The sequence below is a fragment of the Lynx canadensis genome, chromosome A1 (assembly GCF_007474595.2).
Source record: "Lynx canadensis isolate LIC74 chromosome A1, mLynCan4.pri.v2, whole genome shotgun sequence".
Classification (NCBI taxonomy): domain Eukaryota; kingdom Metazoa; phylum Chordata; class Mammalia; order Carnivora; family Felidae; genus Lynx; species Lynx canadensis.
The window spans coordinates 171,590,540-171,608,769 of record NC_044303.2 but is presented as its reverse complement, the minus strand read 5'-3'; positions in this window follow the sequence as shown (position 1 = coordinate 171,608,769).

Genomic DNA, 18,230 nt, shown 5'->3' with positions numbered 1-18,230 from the left:
AGGATGTGACTGCTGGTTGACCCATGAGCTGCACCTCAAATTGAACTTATTCTCTGTCTCCACAACTGGCTCCTCTTGTTATGCCCCTCATTCACTTAGTCTAACCAAGCCAGAAACCCTGCAGTCCTTGACTCCCTCTGCCCCTTATTTTCTACCTTCTACAAGTTACGGTCTCCTGGTGAATCTGCCTTCTTAATATCTTATGGTAATGGTCTCTTGTCTTCATCCTCATTACAAAAACTTTTATAGAGGCTCTTATAATTTCTCTTAAATGATGTGGCCTCCCAACCCATTCTCAGTGCTATCGCCCAAGTCCTCATTATAAAAGGCAAATATGATCAGTTCCTCCTGGATTAAATTACACCTGATTGGCTCACTGTTGCTCTCAAGATAAAATCCAGCTTCTTGCAGAACCTTGCAGTCCTTCCATGGTCTGACCCCTTCCCTCTCCTCTATCTTCTCCCCTTGCCCGACTCTCCTGCAAGCCATTTTAACCTACTTTTATTTTCCTGCATATGCTGTCCTTCCTATGCTTACATATCATTGCACGTGTCTCATTCTTTCAGGCCAGAAATGAAGGAAGGAGGTGGCAAGTCCATATCTGCACTCTAGCAGATTAGAAGGAATAAAACATCTAGGGACAAAGTGGGCAGTTACCAAGAGGAAAGCAGGCTGGGGGCTAGGGATTTGTGTTTAATAAGAAAATAAGAGTGGGGTTTAGAAGTTGGAACACCTTTGTGGGTTTCTCCAAGAAGAGGAAAACCAAGGGGGAATGTCTGGAGAAGAAAGAAGAAATTATGCACCGACACCTTGAGAGCTAAGGGAGCCACAACTCCTTCCCAGTTCCCTAATTCCCATAGTTCACCAGTAAGCATCGTGTAAGGACATTTTACTTCTCTTCTCATGCTCTTAATTGATAACAAGAGTAATAATGGCTAGTATTTACTGAGAATTTAATATGCAGCAATCATTTTTCATAAGTGCTTCATATAAAATCTCATTTAATTCTCACATCAACCTGAAGAGGGAAGTGGTTTTGTTCCCATTTTATAGATGAGGGCACTAGTGAGTATGGGTCAAATGTCTTGAAATAACTTTCCATTCTGGCACAGCTCGAAAGAGGAATGATTTGCTCATATATCTGTCTGGAATCAGACATAAAGAAAAGTGACATCTCTCAGCCAGAATAGCTCTCTTACCCATGAATAAGGACTTTGTTTTCACAGTAGATTTGCTATTGTTAACATTTTTTTTTATGATTGATATCCAATGTATTAAATTTTGTCCCCTTTATTTAATGATTGCCATGTGCGTACCATGAACTTTCTCCTTGAGAAAAACCAGAGTATGATGATGATCTCCTTGAGATAATTCTTTCTCCTGTGAAGGAGAAAAGAAGCGTGGCAGTTTGAGCTACCTTAACTGAATCGAATGTAATGCAAAGAAAGCTAATGTAATCAATTGATTCAATGGCCTTGCAGAGACATGACCTTTTTCATGAGAGAACTAGATTTATTAATGACATTATTCTCAACCTCTATGTGTATAAACAAAAATCTTAAACATGAAGGACACCCAAAGAAATGAGACATCATGAAACAAACTTAGAATGTATTAGTGGCAACGCTTTACTGACCAAGGTCACACCAAATTAATAAAATGGCAGCTGCCTAAGGACAGAGGGGTTTTTAGCATCTAAATGTGTACCCTTCTTTCTCTTCCCTATACTGAAGATATTTAAGAGGAAATATTTTTAAAACCAATATAAATAACAAGCCTCTCCCATATACTACACCAGCCTCAGCCCTAAAAGTGCTGAAAAACCATCTTTCGTATTCCCTTGTTGAGAGTCCATCTTCTCATATGTATTTCTTGTGCAGCTGATTTTCAACCTAGCATATATATCATGTCAATATCCATGAGAACAAATCAGATAATTATATGAAAAATACACTGTAATTGAGACAAATGAGGCAGTGGAGAAATGGAGAGATGTGGGGGTAGTTGCAAAACAGTGACCCATATTTTAAGAAATATGGTTTACCTCAAAAGATCCCATCCTCTTTTAATTTACAGATAATTTTTATGTTCTAGCCAGAGCAAAGTAAATATGGATGTACTTTATCATTAGACTTGTACATGATATTATTTCCTTATCATCTGGTGGTCTGGACATAATTAACTTTCTGTGAATTGGCAACCAAGAATTTTTAGAAACATATTAACTCTTTCATGTGAATGGGATCCATATAGTAACCTAGTGGTGCTGTGTACAAAATGCCGCTCTAGTGGCCAACACAAACAGCTGGTCCACAGTTGTCTCTGTCTAACGTGAGTGTCCAGAGCAGGACATACCCCTTGGCTGCAGTAAAAGCAACAAACACGTAATATTCCGTGTTTTTGTGTGTGAGAGAGCCAACTGAAATCCAAGGTAATAGTTAGGCTGTGTCTGGTCAACAACACAATAAGTAAAAGGACATTGGCATGGCATTTTTAGCCATCTGGATGGCTAAATAGGATTACTGCTAAGAGCTAACTAGAAATTATCTGGTAGATTTGATCAAAACAGACACTAGTTCTGGATAATTCAGACCAAAAGACCGACGTTTCCTCTTACTAGAAAAATCATTTGAAGACAGAATTTGACATCAGTGCAAATCATTTCTTTAAGGCTTCCCCTCACTTTGTAAAGACAAAGCCTCAGCCTATGTAGAATCACTGTTAGAACTACCTAAGGGGCAGTTTCTAAGCTGATGGGCATTTGAGGGCCATTTTGCTACTCAAATTCATTTTTATTTTCCTTTTGTTTACCATCAAATCAGGTTCACCTTTGGTTTTACCATCCATGAGTGTCACTAATAGAGAAAGTAGAAAACTTACTGCCCAAACTGTGAGTTTGGCTAAAAATTATCCAGTCTTTGAACGGTGCTCAATTGTTATAACATTAGAATTCTGGTCACTTAATGTAAGGACATGTGCACTGTATTCAAATGAACAAAAAGGAAAATAAAACGAGCAAACAAAAAACCAAGTCATATGTGGTGAATCGGTAGAGGAAAAGCAAGTGCACTGGCCGTGCAATTTGCCAGTTTAATGGAAAGGTCAAATCAGTGAAAATGGTTGGAATGGCCTGTGCCAGTTGGTAAGATGTAGTTCAGTTTAATATTATTTATTCGGTATTCCCAGAACCAGGTGATCATCATCATACCAACTGATGAAAAATGATGCTACCCCTGACTCAAATATATAAATCAATACTTGCAGGTCAGTTCCATATCCATGTGATGGACGTACAAACAAGAATCAGAATTTCTATAGATGTTGGAGTGAAAAACTGGGATAGGGGAAAGAAAAAGAATCAGGAAATGTGTGGCATTTTCAGTGACAAAGAGTGGAATTTAAAGATAAATAGTGACCGAGATGGCCTTACATTTCCCCTCAGCTTGGCTAAACTTGAGAAAGACTTGCCTATGACTTTAGGCCCTGATTCCTTTTCTGAGAGCATTTACTTTAGAAAACCTGCAAGTTCTTTCTCTACCACTTTGAGATGCAAATCTTCTTAAAATCCCCTTGCCATTTTTTTTGTTGTTGTTTTTTGTTTTGTTTTGTTTTTTGTTTTTTGTTTTTTGTTTTTTGGCCAAGACTGTCTTTCTCAAGGACCTGGGAGCCACCTCTTTGAAATGTAATCATCAGTGAAGATAAAGCCCCTATCTCCCAGTCTCCTTATGAAGGTAGGATCCTAACTTCCCTGGTGCCAATTAGCAAACACAGGTGGCCTAATCACAGAGAAAAACACAAACTCAAGGACTCAATGTGCTGGACACATCCCACTGATCGACCACTCCCTAATGTCCTCCAGTACTTTTCCAATAGCTGTGCAATACTCAAAATCCCTCCTACCCTTTATTTCAGTGGAGAGGAGTTGAGGCCTAGCTTCTGGTTTCTCTCCCTTCTTGCCTTGAGTACAGTTTAATGGTCTTGAATAAGTCTTCTTTGCCTGTTTAATTTTGTCAGGTGCAATTTTACTCTAACAATAGAAAGTCAAGAAGGGAGAACCTTCCCAGACAGAGAACACAGCACTGGCAAAGGGCTGGAAGCATCACATTCTACTACATATTTGAGGAGATCTATCCATATTTGCTACATATGTGAGGCTACAGTCCTCTCTGCCTACACCCTACCTTCTGTGCACTTGTGTCTGAAAATTTTCCATCTCCATGCCATCAGCAACAACAGGATGCAGTTAGGCGCACTTCTGAGAATCCCACCTGTGCTCTTCTACTCTCTCTCCCCCAGCCTGGAGGAATCTTACTTAATGCCACTGGATTGTATATCTAAAAATGATTAAAATGGCAAATTTAATGTTTTGTATGTTTTACCACAATTAAAAAAAAATGTAATCCTCCTAAGAAGTTAATTCCATAGAAAACATTCGGAGTGTTACAGAAGAATAGAGTCCATGTTTAGACCGGTTGAAGATTTGGCCTCAATCTGGAAGTTACTCTTCCTTCACCCTCTCCCTGCTAATAAAAGGAGAAGAGAATGTGATTCTCTCCCTCGCTCCACACCTATAGCAGGCAGAGGCAGTAGCAAGAGCCACAGAGACATTCTTCTGGTAAGTACAAAGAGGAGCTATAAGAAGTGACTGGTGGCAGCCATCTCGGGGAGGATATATTCAAGAACTTTAAACATGGTGGACAACCTCTGAACTTTAAATCTGAAAATTTAGGACCTGCAGATACAGAGACTAGGAATATTTTGTATTTGTAAATTAGAGCACTGACCCCTAGGCACATAGGCCTCTCCTTGAATTTGCACAGGCTGCTCAGATGAGTCACTGATAGTCTCCCCAACATCCAGCATCAAACCTCACTTCTGCCTTGTCTTCCTGCTCTATCAGACCACAGCATTGCTGTTACCCACGGAACAGTTATTTAGAAGAAGGTTGGAGTTGAAGAAATCTTCCCCTATTGTTTGGTAGCAATGCAGTGGGGGAAAAATCAATTCCCTGTGTCTAGAGTGCACAGGTTAGGCAAGCAGTACCTCTTATGGAACATAACTGTTGCCAGGCTTCTTGGGTGGGTGTGCGGCCCACTAGAGAGGTATTCTAAATGCTGATTATCTCCTGGGACCCAGGCCCTGGTCTCTAAGAAAAAGAGTTCTGTCTCCTGGTTCCATTTCTCTTCTTGCTCCCTATTTGAGGAGGGAAAAATTAGAAATAATGCAAGTAAGTGTGAAATATAGAACATTTCTTTGTGGAAGTTTCTTGCCAGTTTTTAAAAAAAACCGTAGTGTTTTATCACCACCTAGTGGCCAAAATTGTGCTTTGCAGTTAGGATTTTAATTTTTAAGCATTTGCTCTAAATTCTAATTTTCTTTTCTTTTTTTTTTTATGTTTATTTTTGAGAGAGAGACAGACAGACAGAATGTGAGTGGGGGAGGGACAGAGAGAGAGAGAGAGGGAGACATAGAATCCAAATCAGGCTCCAGGCTCCAAGGTGTCAGCACAGAACCAGATGTGGGGCTTGAACTCAGGAACCATGAGATCACAACCTGAGCTGAAGTCCAAGCTTAACCGACTGAACCACCCAGGTGCCTCCCTTACTTTATTTTATATCTAAATACGGCTTAGAGACAGGTAGAATATGAGAAATCTTAAATTAAGGAGAGACTCAATATTAGAAGGCCAAATATAGGGGTCATTTCATAATGCTTTCTAAGCCCTTATATTTCTGGGTTTACTGAAACAACACATATAACTGAGACTTGATTCTGAGGTTGTGATGACAATAATAACAATCACCTTAATAATAATATCTGCTGAGTGCTTACTATGTTCCAGACAATATTCTAATGCTTTTCAGAACTACTCATTGGCCCCATAATAACTATGTAGTAAGTTGTCTTGTACCCAATTTTTAGAAGAGAAAACGGAGATAAAGAGAAGTGAACAATTTTCCCCAAGACCAACTGCCTATTAACCAGTAAAGCCGAAATTTAAAGCCCAACAGTCCAGCTCCAGAACCTTAAGTCTATATGGCATAGGATAAATGTGTACGATAAGACTGTGGAATCGGAGAGGCTTCCCACTACTGTAAAGCTAGGTATGCCTTTAACTAGATTGTGATTAAGTTTCAAATGCTTGGGAAAGACAGAGTGCCATAGGAATCCAGGGTTGGCACTTGATAAAGGCATTTCTACGGAAATTTCAGAGATAGCAGGAATTTAACTTCAAACGTTGGTGTGAAGTGGAAAGGCATGGGGAGGGGCGGGGGGGGGGGCATGGCCTGAGTAAGAAGAGACAGCAGGATCAGAGGCAGTGATGCGATGGAGGACATGAAGCAGGGTGGGGGCAGTGACCAGAACCAGGTGAACAAAGTGGGGAATAGGAGGACGTTCAAGGAAAGACAGGAAAGTCAGAAAGGTCGGTTTGGGCCAATTGTCCATGGAGGATCTTACCAGCAGATTAAGAACTTAGATCTTGAGTCAGGTAGTTATAAGGAATTATTGAGAAGTTTTTAAATAATATTTAAGGCTTTTGTAATTTTTCAAAAGCAAGGTGTGCCCAATGTGGAATAACTGGAAACCAAGAAAGGCAAAGCTAAAAGACTATTTGTAACTTTACCTCTTTTAGTAACATTTGTAATATATCTTCCGGTCTTTATACCACATACACATTTTTAACCAAAAAAAAGTTATTGGATTTGATGTAATACAGTATTCTAATGTTTTGGTTTTGTCTTTTATTACTGTACATGTCTATTATAAATAAATAAAATAGAAGCGTGAAAGCAAAAGCAAAATTATAAGCAATTCCAGGCTCCTATTATTAACACTTTTATTGTGTGTGTATATTTGTGTGTATATGTATGTATGTATCCCTTTGGGAAAAACAGAGCCCATTAAAAAAATAGAATAATAATTCACAAACTGTTTTAGACCCTGAAGTTTTCTCTTAACATATCATGAACATCTTGTTATGCTGATACATGTATTTCTACATCAAAATTTAATGACTGCATCCTTTACAAAATAATTTACTCAATCTCACATTTTTTAATTGCTTTTGCATCTTTGTTGAAAACCAATTAACTACACGTGTGGGTCTTCAGTTAGACTCTCAATTGTATCGATCTATTTGTCTTTCTCGATTCTAATACCACAATCTTTTTTTTTCAGTATATGAAGTTTATTGTCAAATTGGTTTCCATACAACACCCAGTGCTCATCCCAAAAGGTGCCCTCCTCAATACCCATCACCCACCCTCCCCTCCCTCCCACCCCCCATCAACCCTCAGTTTGTTCTCAGTTTTTAACAGTCTCTTATGCTTTGGCTCTCTCCCACTCTAACCTCTTTTTTTTTTACTTCCCCTCCCCCATGGGTTTCTGTTAAGTTTCCCAGGATCCACAAAAGAGTGAAAACATACGGTATCTGTCTTTCTCTGTATGGCTTATGTCACTTAGCACATAACACTCTCCAGTTCCATCCACGTTGCTACAAAGGGCCATATTTCATTCTTTCTCATTGCCACATAGTACTCCATTGTATATATAAACCACAATTTCTTTATCCATTCATCAGTTGATGGACATTTAGGCTCTTTCCATAATTTAGCTATTGTTGAGAGTGCTGCTATAAACATTGGGGTACAAGTGCCCCTATGCATCAGTACTCCTGTATCCCTTGTCTAATACCACAATCTTGATCATTGTAACTTTGTACTAAGACTGGAAGTCAGATAGTAGAGGTTAGCCAAACTTTGTTCTTTTTCAGAGTTGTTTTGGCAATTCTATATCTTTTGCATTTCCAAATGCATTTTAGAATTAGTATTAAAATGTACAAATAAGGCTGTTGAGATTTTAATTGGGATTGTATTATAACTATCAAATCAAATTGGGGAGAATTAATATTTTATCCGTGTTTATGCGTAACCATGGCATTTATCTCTATTTATTTAGGAGTTCTTTAATTCCTCTCAGTATGTTTTGCAGTTTGCAGTGTATGGGACCTGCATATTTTTTTCTCATATTTATCTCTAGGTAATTCATATTTTTATGGTATCATAAATGGTATTGTTATTTTAATTTCAATTTCCAATTGTTTGTTGCTAGTATATTGATCTCACTCCTTCCAAACTTGCTGAAATTAGTTATTAGCTCTAGTAAATACATAGATTCCACAAGATTTGCTACATAGATGATTGTGCCATTTGTGAATAAAGACAATTTTACCTCTTCATCTCCCATCTGGGTGTCTTTTATTTCTCTTGCTTGCCTGGATTGACTGGCTGAAACCTCCAGGACTATGTTGAATAGAGATGGTGAAAGCAGACATCCTTGCTTGTTTCCTCATCTTGGGGGAAAGAATTTTGTCTTTTAAGTATGATGTTAACGGTGTAGTTTTTGTAGTTGCTCTTCATCAGGCTGAGGATATCTCTTCTATTTCCAATATGCTGAGGATTTTTTTTTAATCAGGATAAGATGTTGGTTATTTTGTCAAATGATTTTTCTCCATCTTTTGAGACGATCATATTGTTGTTTAGTCTATTAACATGGTGAGTTACATTGTTTTGTTTTTCAAATATTGAACTAACTTTGTATCCCTGAGGTACACCCCCACTTAATCATGATGCATTATTTTAACATAGTGTTAGGTTTGATTTGTTAAAATTTGGTAAGAAATGTTATCTCCACATTCATGAGGGATATTGTTCTGTAGTTTTCTTAAAACATATTTTTCAGGTACTGGTATCATAGTCATGCTGGCCTCATAGATTGAGCTGGGAAGTACTCAATTTTCTGGAAGAGTTTGTGTTGAAATATTTTTTCTTCCTTAAATGTTTGGGAGGATTCACTAGTAAAAGCATCTGAGAATGGAATTTTCTTTGTGGGAAGATTTAAAACTCCAAATGCAATGTCTTTAAAAGACATAAGGCTCTTTGGATTGTCTATTTCTTCTGGAATAATCTTGGTAGTTTGTATCTTTTAGGGAATTTGAAAGTTTCCTTGTTTCTTAAGGCGAACATTGATGTCATTGACTTGAGATCTTTCTTCTTTTTAAAATAGGCATTTGGAGCAAAAATATTCTTTCTTATTACTGCTTTGGCTCTAACCATAAATTTTCATATGCTATGTTTTCATTTTTATTTAGTTAAAATTTTTCCTAATTTCTTTTTTGATTTCTTTTTTGACCGATGGGCTATATAAATGCATGTAATTTATATATTTGAGATTTTGTCCACATAACCCTCTGTTATTGATTTCTAATTTAATTCCATTGTGGTCAGAGAACATATTTTGTATGTCTTTTGTTGCTCTACCTTGACTGCAAACAGAAATTCAATCCCATGCTTTTGGACTTGTAGGTTGTTTTTGATTTTTGCACTGTTGAAAACAATTCTTGGATGAAGATGAACTTGGAATCTTTGCACCCATTCTACTTTCTTAGATAAATTACAGGGAATAAAAATTTTGAGTCAAATAGTATTTACGTTCTTTTATAGACTTTGTACATACTGATAGGTAGCTTATTTCATGCTTTTCCTTATATTAAATAATGTGCAAATATTTTCTTCAGATCAATAATTGTTTTTCTATAACATTTCTATGATTATCTTCTATAATCACTGCATAATATTTTATTGATCTACCAAATTGTATTTAACAATCTTCTATTGTTGGACATCTCGGCTCTATCAAATTTGGGACAAATTTCCATAATGCTTTAACAAATCACATTGTGGATCATTTGTTTGTAGAAGAGGATTGACCTCATAAAAACGGCGATTTAGGAAAGTAAGTCAGGAAGTAGTATAGAGGATAGATTTGGGCTGAGAAGGACTGGAAGTAGGGAAATGTGTTCCATCCCAATAAGATTCAAATGTAATACTACAAACATGAAGCTCTGGCGGTGACAAAGGAACAGAGACATCAGGATGGGTGGGAGAAATATTAAAACAAAAGAATCTATCACACTTAGTGACGATTTTGTGAGAATGAAAATCAATATCTTTAAAGTAGTGGCATTTTTAGGTAAAATTGTCTTCACATTTATCTTTAAAATATCCATTTTCTTAGCATTTGTTATCACTTGTCAAGCAGTAATGTTTTCTACTCATTCAATAATGGTTTCTTCATAGATGATAGGAGGAAACTAGGGAAACTATTTTCTTAGGCAATTATATCTAAGGAAGAACAGGATTCAAAGAACTCCCTATTACTTTATAAGGAATTCTCTCAGCCTCAAAATGTTTCGCCCTTTTGAATTATATCCTCACCATATAAAGAAACAACAGATTTTGAGACCTATCCGTAACCTTGTTATACTTTGATTTGTTAGCTAGCAATGGTTAAGAGCAAAACCTATTGGGTCACTTGACCCAGAGAAGGAGTCACCTTCCTGTCAATTACCCTTGAGGACCCAGCTGACCGTGGGCTCCTGCAGCGCCTCTACCTGAGTGCCTGGAGTGGGCAGGGGCTTGACGGGTGTGTTCAGTGAACAGACAAAGCCAAGTCTAAACTTCCCAATCCCATCTTTCTTCATCCCAGCTCCTTTCCTTTCCACTTCTCTTTCTACCACTCTCACCTTGCAATCTGGGGAATGCTAAGCTGTATGAAATATCCATTATTGTGCACACTGACACAATTTATCTCTTAATTTAGCAGATGATTCAGCTCTTTTATCAAATTTTTAAAAATAAAATAGGTCATCTCATTTTAAGTTCTTTCTTGATCATTTCCCTAAAAGCCTTGGCCTTGGCCAAGTTGTCACAATCACAGCTCTGGAGGCTTCATCCAAAGGCCCAGGTCCAGCTCATTAGACTCAGCACCAAAGTTCCTCACAACACTCCCTAAAAAAAAAAAAACGAGTACACTGTTTCTTTACTTCTCATTTAAGGTCAAAAAGCAATACTATGATCATCAAAATGTGCTTGAAGAAAACCTGGTTTCCAGTCACCATATGGTCTTCTGGAAATTTTTAGTAGATTAGTTGTATAATTACTTCAACCACAAACTCAGTCCCATAAGAGTCAAGAAGCACCAACAATTTTTTAAAGTTTTTATTAAATTGCAGTTAGTTAACATACAGCATAATATTAGTTTCACGTGTGCAATATAGTGATTCAACACTTCCATATATCACCCACTTGCTCATCACAAACGCATTCCTTAATCCTGGTCATCTATTTAACCCATCCTCCCTCCCCACCATTTCCCTTCTGGTAACTAGTTTGTTCTTTATCATTAAAAGTCTATTTCTTGCTTTGCCTCGCTCTTCTGCCCCCCTTTGCTTGTTTGTTTTGTTTCTTAAATTTCACATACGATGAAATCACAAGGTATCTGCTTTTCTGACTATTTCACTTAGCATAATGACTCTCTAGCTCCATTCATGTTGTTGCAAATAGCAAGATTTCATTCTTTTTGATGACTGAGTAATATTTCACTATCTATCTATCTATTTATCTATCTATGCCATTTCTTCTTTATCCATTCATCTGTCCATGGACACTTGGAGTATTTCCATAATTTGGCTATTGAAGATAATGCTGCTATAAACATCAGGGTGTGTGTATCCCTATAAATTAGTGTTTTTTATTTGGGGGCACATACCTAGTGGTGCGATTGCTGGATCATAGGGTAGTTCTAGTTTTAACTTTTTGTGGAAACTCCATACTGTTTTCAGAGTAGCTGCGCCACTTTGTATTCCCACCAACAGTGTGAGTATTCCTCTTTTTCCACATCCTTGCCAACACCCGTTGTTTCTTGTGTGGTTGATTTTAGCCATTCTGATAGGTGTGAGGTGATATCTTATTGTAGTTTTGATTAAGGAGCACCAACTTTAAATTTATCAATTTATGAATTATTTCCCTCCCTCCGAAGTCCCATCTGCAACCTTGACAGTCTCAAGCTGTTTAATTTTTTTGTCATGTGCATGTAATGGTATTGGTAATGACTACCCATCCAAATTCTATCAAAAGCTTTTAAAATACTGTAAACTCCTCTACTGCTGTCTCAATGCTCATTAACTAAGTCTCTGAAGGGAAGACATTGAACCCACTTCTACCATGTGTTGTAAATGTCTGTTTAGTATTGACTTGGAAGCCCAAAATTCTCTGGATAAAATATAATGATTTTTCAGGTGGAATAAATCTTTTCATTAAATACTTACTGACTTGGTACCTTGGGAAAGTTACTTAAATTCTATAAGCAGTGGCTGTTTGGAGCAGGAGCCCACTTGTGGAAGCCAACGGTTAAATTTTCAGTTTTGCCTACAAGTTTTTAAGAGACTTGTTTTGGAGACTTGAAATCAGTCGTGGTTTACTGTGGTTTACCACAGATGCTGGCAAATGCTACAAATGAGGGCACTTCTTTCTCCACAGACAGCTGGTTTACCAGCTTCCTACTGTTTCTAAGTCTTAGTTTCTTCACCCATAAAATGAGAAAAATAAAATTTCAATCAGTATTGGACACATTCAGTTGCAGTAACATAATCTCTTTGCTAGTTTAAATACAAGGAATTTGCTGAAAAGTCTGAAATGCCCTATAGAATTGTAAGGAAGACCGATAAAATAGGTTATAGTTTGAGCTCTCAAAAACAAATTTGAGATTATACCATAAAACTGGGCCACCATGGGACCTACTGCTTCTTCTATATTCAGGAAGCTACCTGCCCATTTGGGAAGCTGCTGCTATGGTTACCAGCTGTAAAACTACATTACCTCCACCAGGTTCAGGAAAGCCTCCTTGATCAAGAAGCCACTACAGGCAAAGCGGAGACCTGTGCATTGCCTCTAACTGCCTCTTGCCTTCTGAATATTTCAAGATAGCATCTGATTGGCAGAAACTAACTCATAAACAGAACTTGGAGGCTTGTAAATATAGTCTTTATTCATATTGTCTTGTGTGCAGATAAAAAATCAGAGGTTCTATTGCCATAGATTAAAAGAAAGGGGGAGAATAGCTATTGGAGGACAGCTAGCAGTCTGCCATAGACTATCCATTTTATCCCTGAGCTCTGTGAACGCCCTTTTCCCCAAACGGAATAATTCATACCCTACCTATGAGGTATGACCTCAGAGTTCCATCCAGAGATTGAACCCAGTTCAAAGGCCAGGATATCTGAATGACTTAAAGTCCTCTCCATCAAGCCCAGATTGGCTATCTGTAGACAGGTGACCCAAGAAGTGGCACGTAAGTTATCCCCCCATGTTCAACAACAACAACGACAACAACACCACACACACACACACACACACACACACACACTATCCAGTGGTAGAGTAGGACCAGGATAACTATAATAAAAATATTATGCTGGGTGGGAATTTCAGGGACCTCTGCCCTGGTACTAGACTACTATAATTTTCTAGGTTAGCCTATCTAAAAGCCTCTGGTTCCTTTCACATCTCCATGACTACTGGTTTTGTTTTCTTGGAGGTCCTTCCTTATCCATTAGACTCCTGGACCACATCTGACCTGGGCATCGGAGAGTCTTCCTTTATTGGGGCTATAAAACTTCCACATCCGGGGCACCTGGTTGACTCAGTCAGTTAAGAGTCCCACCCTTGGTTTTGGCTCAGGTCATGATCCCGCGGTTCGTGGGTTAAAGCCCCTCATAGGGCTCCGCACTGACAGCACAGAGCATGCCTGGGATTCTCTCTCTCTCTCTCTCTCTCTCTCTGCCCCTCCTCTGCTCTCTCAAAATAAATAAACTTAAAAAAAATTAAAAAAACAAAAACAAAAACACTTTCACATCTTGCTCTTTTCTGATGAAGGTTTGGCCACCTAAGTTTGCTTTGTGCTCAGATAGTCGGGCTCTGGTAGACCAGGTTTATGGTTTTGGTGGTAAAGAGTTTCCTCATGTACTTGATAGGCTTCTAGTCTTCCATCTGATCACTTCCAGCATGAGAATTGTACCCAAAGAACTCACTTAGATATTACATATAAATATATATTAAATTTGAATACATATTATTATATATATTTAAATCTTAAGATCTAGTTTTAATTATTAGCTACTATGCTCTGCACAATCTCTTTTCAACCTAATGGTGGCTGTTTATGGATTGAGTTATGTTCCTCCCAAAAAAGATATGTTTTATACTTGAACCCTAGTATGTCAGAATGTGACCTTATTTGGAGATGATCAATTTGGATGGAGATAATCAAGTTAAAATGAGGCCATTAGGGTGATCCCTGATTCAATATGACTGGTTTCTCATAGAAAGGGGAGATTTGGACACAGATTTGCATACATGGAGAATGTCATGTGAGGAGGAAGGTAGAGATCTAGGTGATGCATCGACAAGCCAAGGAATGCCAAAAGTTGCCAGTAAACCACCAGAAGCTAGGGGAGATTCATGGAACAAATTCTTCCTCACATCTCTCAGAAGAAACCAACCCTGCTGAAACCTTGACTTTGAACTTCCAGCCTCTAGAACTATAAGACAAGAAATTTCTGTTCAAGCCACTCAGTTTGTGCTACTTTGTGACAGCAGCCCAAGCAAATTAGTACGGGTGGCTAACATAGTATGCTAAAATAAGGGTTTTGAATGGTGGGGCAACACCCTTAATCTCATCTATGCTCCTGGGCTGTTCTCATTGTCTAGCCCAGAATGCTTTGAAGAGGTGCTTGTGAATAGTTGGGGCCCCAGTGCTCCTTCAGAACAAACTCTTATTTTTGCTTAAGTGTGGAAGTACAGACACAATTGACTTTTTAAACACTGCGAGGCACCAAATTATTAGGCTCACAAATATTTTAGATTTCTCCACCATAGGTTGAGATACTTTGCTACAGCTTTAGATTTCTGTCCTTTCCTTAATAATAGGTATATTCCTTTAATTTTTCTTTGCAGGCTGGCTAGATGTAGATATAGTTCATCTTTCTCTTGTAAATCTTTGCTGGAGATAGCAGAAGTAACCAACTTACACCATTATGAATTTTTCCAACCCTTTAACCTACCGCCACAGGCTTGATCAATGTGTAATCTCCCCTGCAAGGCATTTTAGGTAACCATTTATCAAACACTTCGCCACTGAATAACAACAACCAGTTTTCCACACTGCTAGACCTGTCCTTACCATCTACTGCTTGGACTAAGTCAACGTACATTAATATCCTTTAGGGCAGAACCCCACTTCTCAATTCCAAATTTTGTATCGGTCAGAGTTCTCTTGCAGAGAACAGAATTCATTTTCACATTCAGTTTAATCTGAAAGGGATTTAGTGCAGGTTTTGTTCTGGCTTGGAGAACCAGTGGGAGGGCTGAAGAAACAATCAAGGATTCCTTCAAGAACAGTACAATAGAGCAGAGCCACCCATGCAGATCTTCTTAAGGCTACGGGAAGATGACCAAGATCATAAAGCAATCCTGTACTGGGGCAGGGGATTGGGAAACAGAAACCTGTGGTAGGAGTGCAGAAACACTAAAAGTATGACTTCCACCTTACGAATCTCTCGCAAGTACATCTGATTAGCAGGATCCAAGCCAATTCAGAGTTCTAGCTGTCACAGTGTCTCGGAAATGTCTCTTATTCTGGGCTGTGATGTGACCAAATAAAAGTTAAGAGCTCTATTTCTGTGCAAGAAAAGGGGGAAGGAGATAAAGCACAAGTAGTCAGTGTGAATATGAATATTTTAGGGTTATTTCTGGCATAGAGCAGGCCCTTAATAATTGACAAATGTATGAAAACATAATACAAGTTCCCTCTCTGACAAAATGCACATGCAATCAGAAATACCAGATCAGGTTTGTAAAAGGCAAACTATGTCACAATTATTTTGCACTTTTATTTGTTCAAGTGCAATACTACGTTCTCTGAGCTGGAATATTTACAAATGTAACCTTCTGGTTAACAGAGTTCATTCTCTGGAGCAGTAATTGAACTTACAAGTCAAAGGTCCAGTTCTGGTCCAGTTGAAGTCTCTTTGTTCTTTCTCAAGTGGTTTCACCTTCCCATGTCTTCTGATACCCATGATTCCAGAAAGTAAGAGCTCTTAGATGTGTTTCAAGCCTGGTTTTATCTTTTTACAAATTTGAATCTTAAACCTAGATTTTTGAAATATGTTTTAGGGCAGAGGTCAGTAAAGTTTTTCTTAAAGGATTAAAAAAATTTTTTTTGATGTTTATTTTTGAAGGAGAGCGAGACAGAGCATGAGCGGGGGAGGGGCAGAGATTGGGAAACAGAATTCGAAGCAGGCTCCAGGCTCTGAGCTGTCAGCACAGAACCCAGCGCAGGGCTTGGAGCATGAACTCACAAGCCGTGAGATCATGACCTGAGCCAATGTCAGATGCCCAACAACTAAGCTATCCAGGTGCCCCAGTAAAGCTTCTTAATAAAGGGTCAGATAGTAGTATTTTCAGCTTTGTAGGCCATACAGTATCTGTTGCAGTTTCTCAAACTTGACATTGTAGTGTGAAAGCAGTCACAGACAGACAGCACATAGATTAATGACAGTACCTAGGTTCCAACAAAACTGTATTTACAAAAAAGGTAAGGGACCTAACCTCACATGGGCTGTCATTTGCCAACCCTTGTTTTAGAGAATTGCATGAAATAGGGGCACCTGGGTGGCTCAGTGGGTTAGGCATCCGACTTTAGCTCAGGTCATGGTCTCCCGGTTTGTGAGTTTGAGCCCCATGTCGGGCTCTGTGCTGACAGCTCAGAGCCTGGAGCCTGCTTCCGATTCTGTGTCTCCCTCGATCTGCCCCTCCCCTGCTTGTGCTCTGTCTCTCTCTTTCTCTCTCTCAAAAATAAGGAAACATTAAAAAAAAAAAGAAAGAAGATGAAATGAAATAAAATAAAATAAAATAAAAAAGAATTATTGAAAACAAAAGAAATAATTCATTAGAGGTACCTTGGTGATCATTTAAGATATGGTCCTAGTTGGCAATGATCTCCCCCCACATGGAGAGTCCTTTCTTTCAAGCACTACAAGCACTCACTCTAACTAGCGGTGTTTGAGATAGCACTTCCCTCTGCTTGGCCTCACTGTACAGTCCCATGTCAATATTCTCGTGACCATTTGTGGACCTAAGCACAATATGAAATTTCTTTAATTTCAATAACCATCCTCACGATGGAAACAGCAACCTGCTCCCAACTGTACCCAGCTACAGCTAAAGCAACTCTTGTATTTTTCTGCCAGTCCCAACTGCTGGCTGGATTTAGCTCCTGGATTCAGCTCCCACAGGCTCCCGAGAGCCTTCCAATACCAGAATACCTGTGAGTTACTGTGGCCCACCACACCCAGATGGAGATTCTGATGCCATCCTGCCCTGACCAGGCATCAGCTTTTGTACTAAAAGGTAGTGGAACTCCTAGCACAGCAGTCCCATCTGACCTCTGCCACTCATTAGCTGTGTGGTCTTAGGATAATTACTTATACTTTCAGTGCTTCAGTTTCCTAATATGCAAGATGGGGTTCATGCTGACAGCTCCTTAGAGCAGTGACAGGACTCTATCAAACATTCCAAAGATGCTATCTACAATGCAGAAATTGGTGGCAGTTATTCATATACTTTATAATGACCATAATAGCGTGAATTGGCCTTCATTTTCATCTGAGTATTTCGATACGTGAACAACAGGTAAAATTTGAGTTTTGCTTGCTTGTTTCCATTGGTTTTAATTATGGTCTCCTAACATGAATATTTTCTATACATTGGGATAGCCTGTTTTATTATTCGGTTGCCCTAAATTTTCTTAATTAAAAGTGTACATATTTTGGGAGTGTCTGGCTGGCTCAGTAGGTCTCTTGATCTCAGAGTTGTGAGTTCAAGCCCCACATTGGGCCTAGATCTTACTTAAAAAAATTTTTTTTAAACATATATATATATATTTTTGAGAGAGAGACAGAGAGAGACAGAGACAGAGACAGAGACACACAGAGTGTGAACGGGGGAGGAGCAGAGAGAGAGGGAGATACAGAATCTGAGGCAGGCTCCAGGTTCTGAGCTGGGAGCACAGAGCCAGATGCAAGGCTTAACTCATGAACTGTAGGGATCATGACCTGAGCCAAAGTCACCTAACCAACTGAACCACCCAGGCGCCCCTACAAATTTTTTTTAAAAAGTGTACATATTTTTGAAAACAAATGAGCATAAGCTTGAAAACAGTAGAGCAGACACCATAAAAAAGTAAAACACAAAAACTAAGCAACAAATATAAATATCATGGATAATTCAGTATTTTGCCCACTGATTCTTAACAGTTGGCTGTTCCTCTGG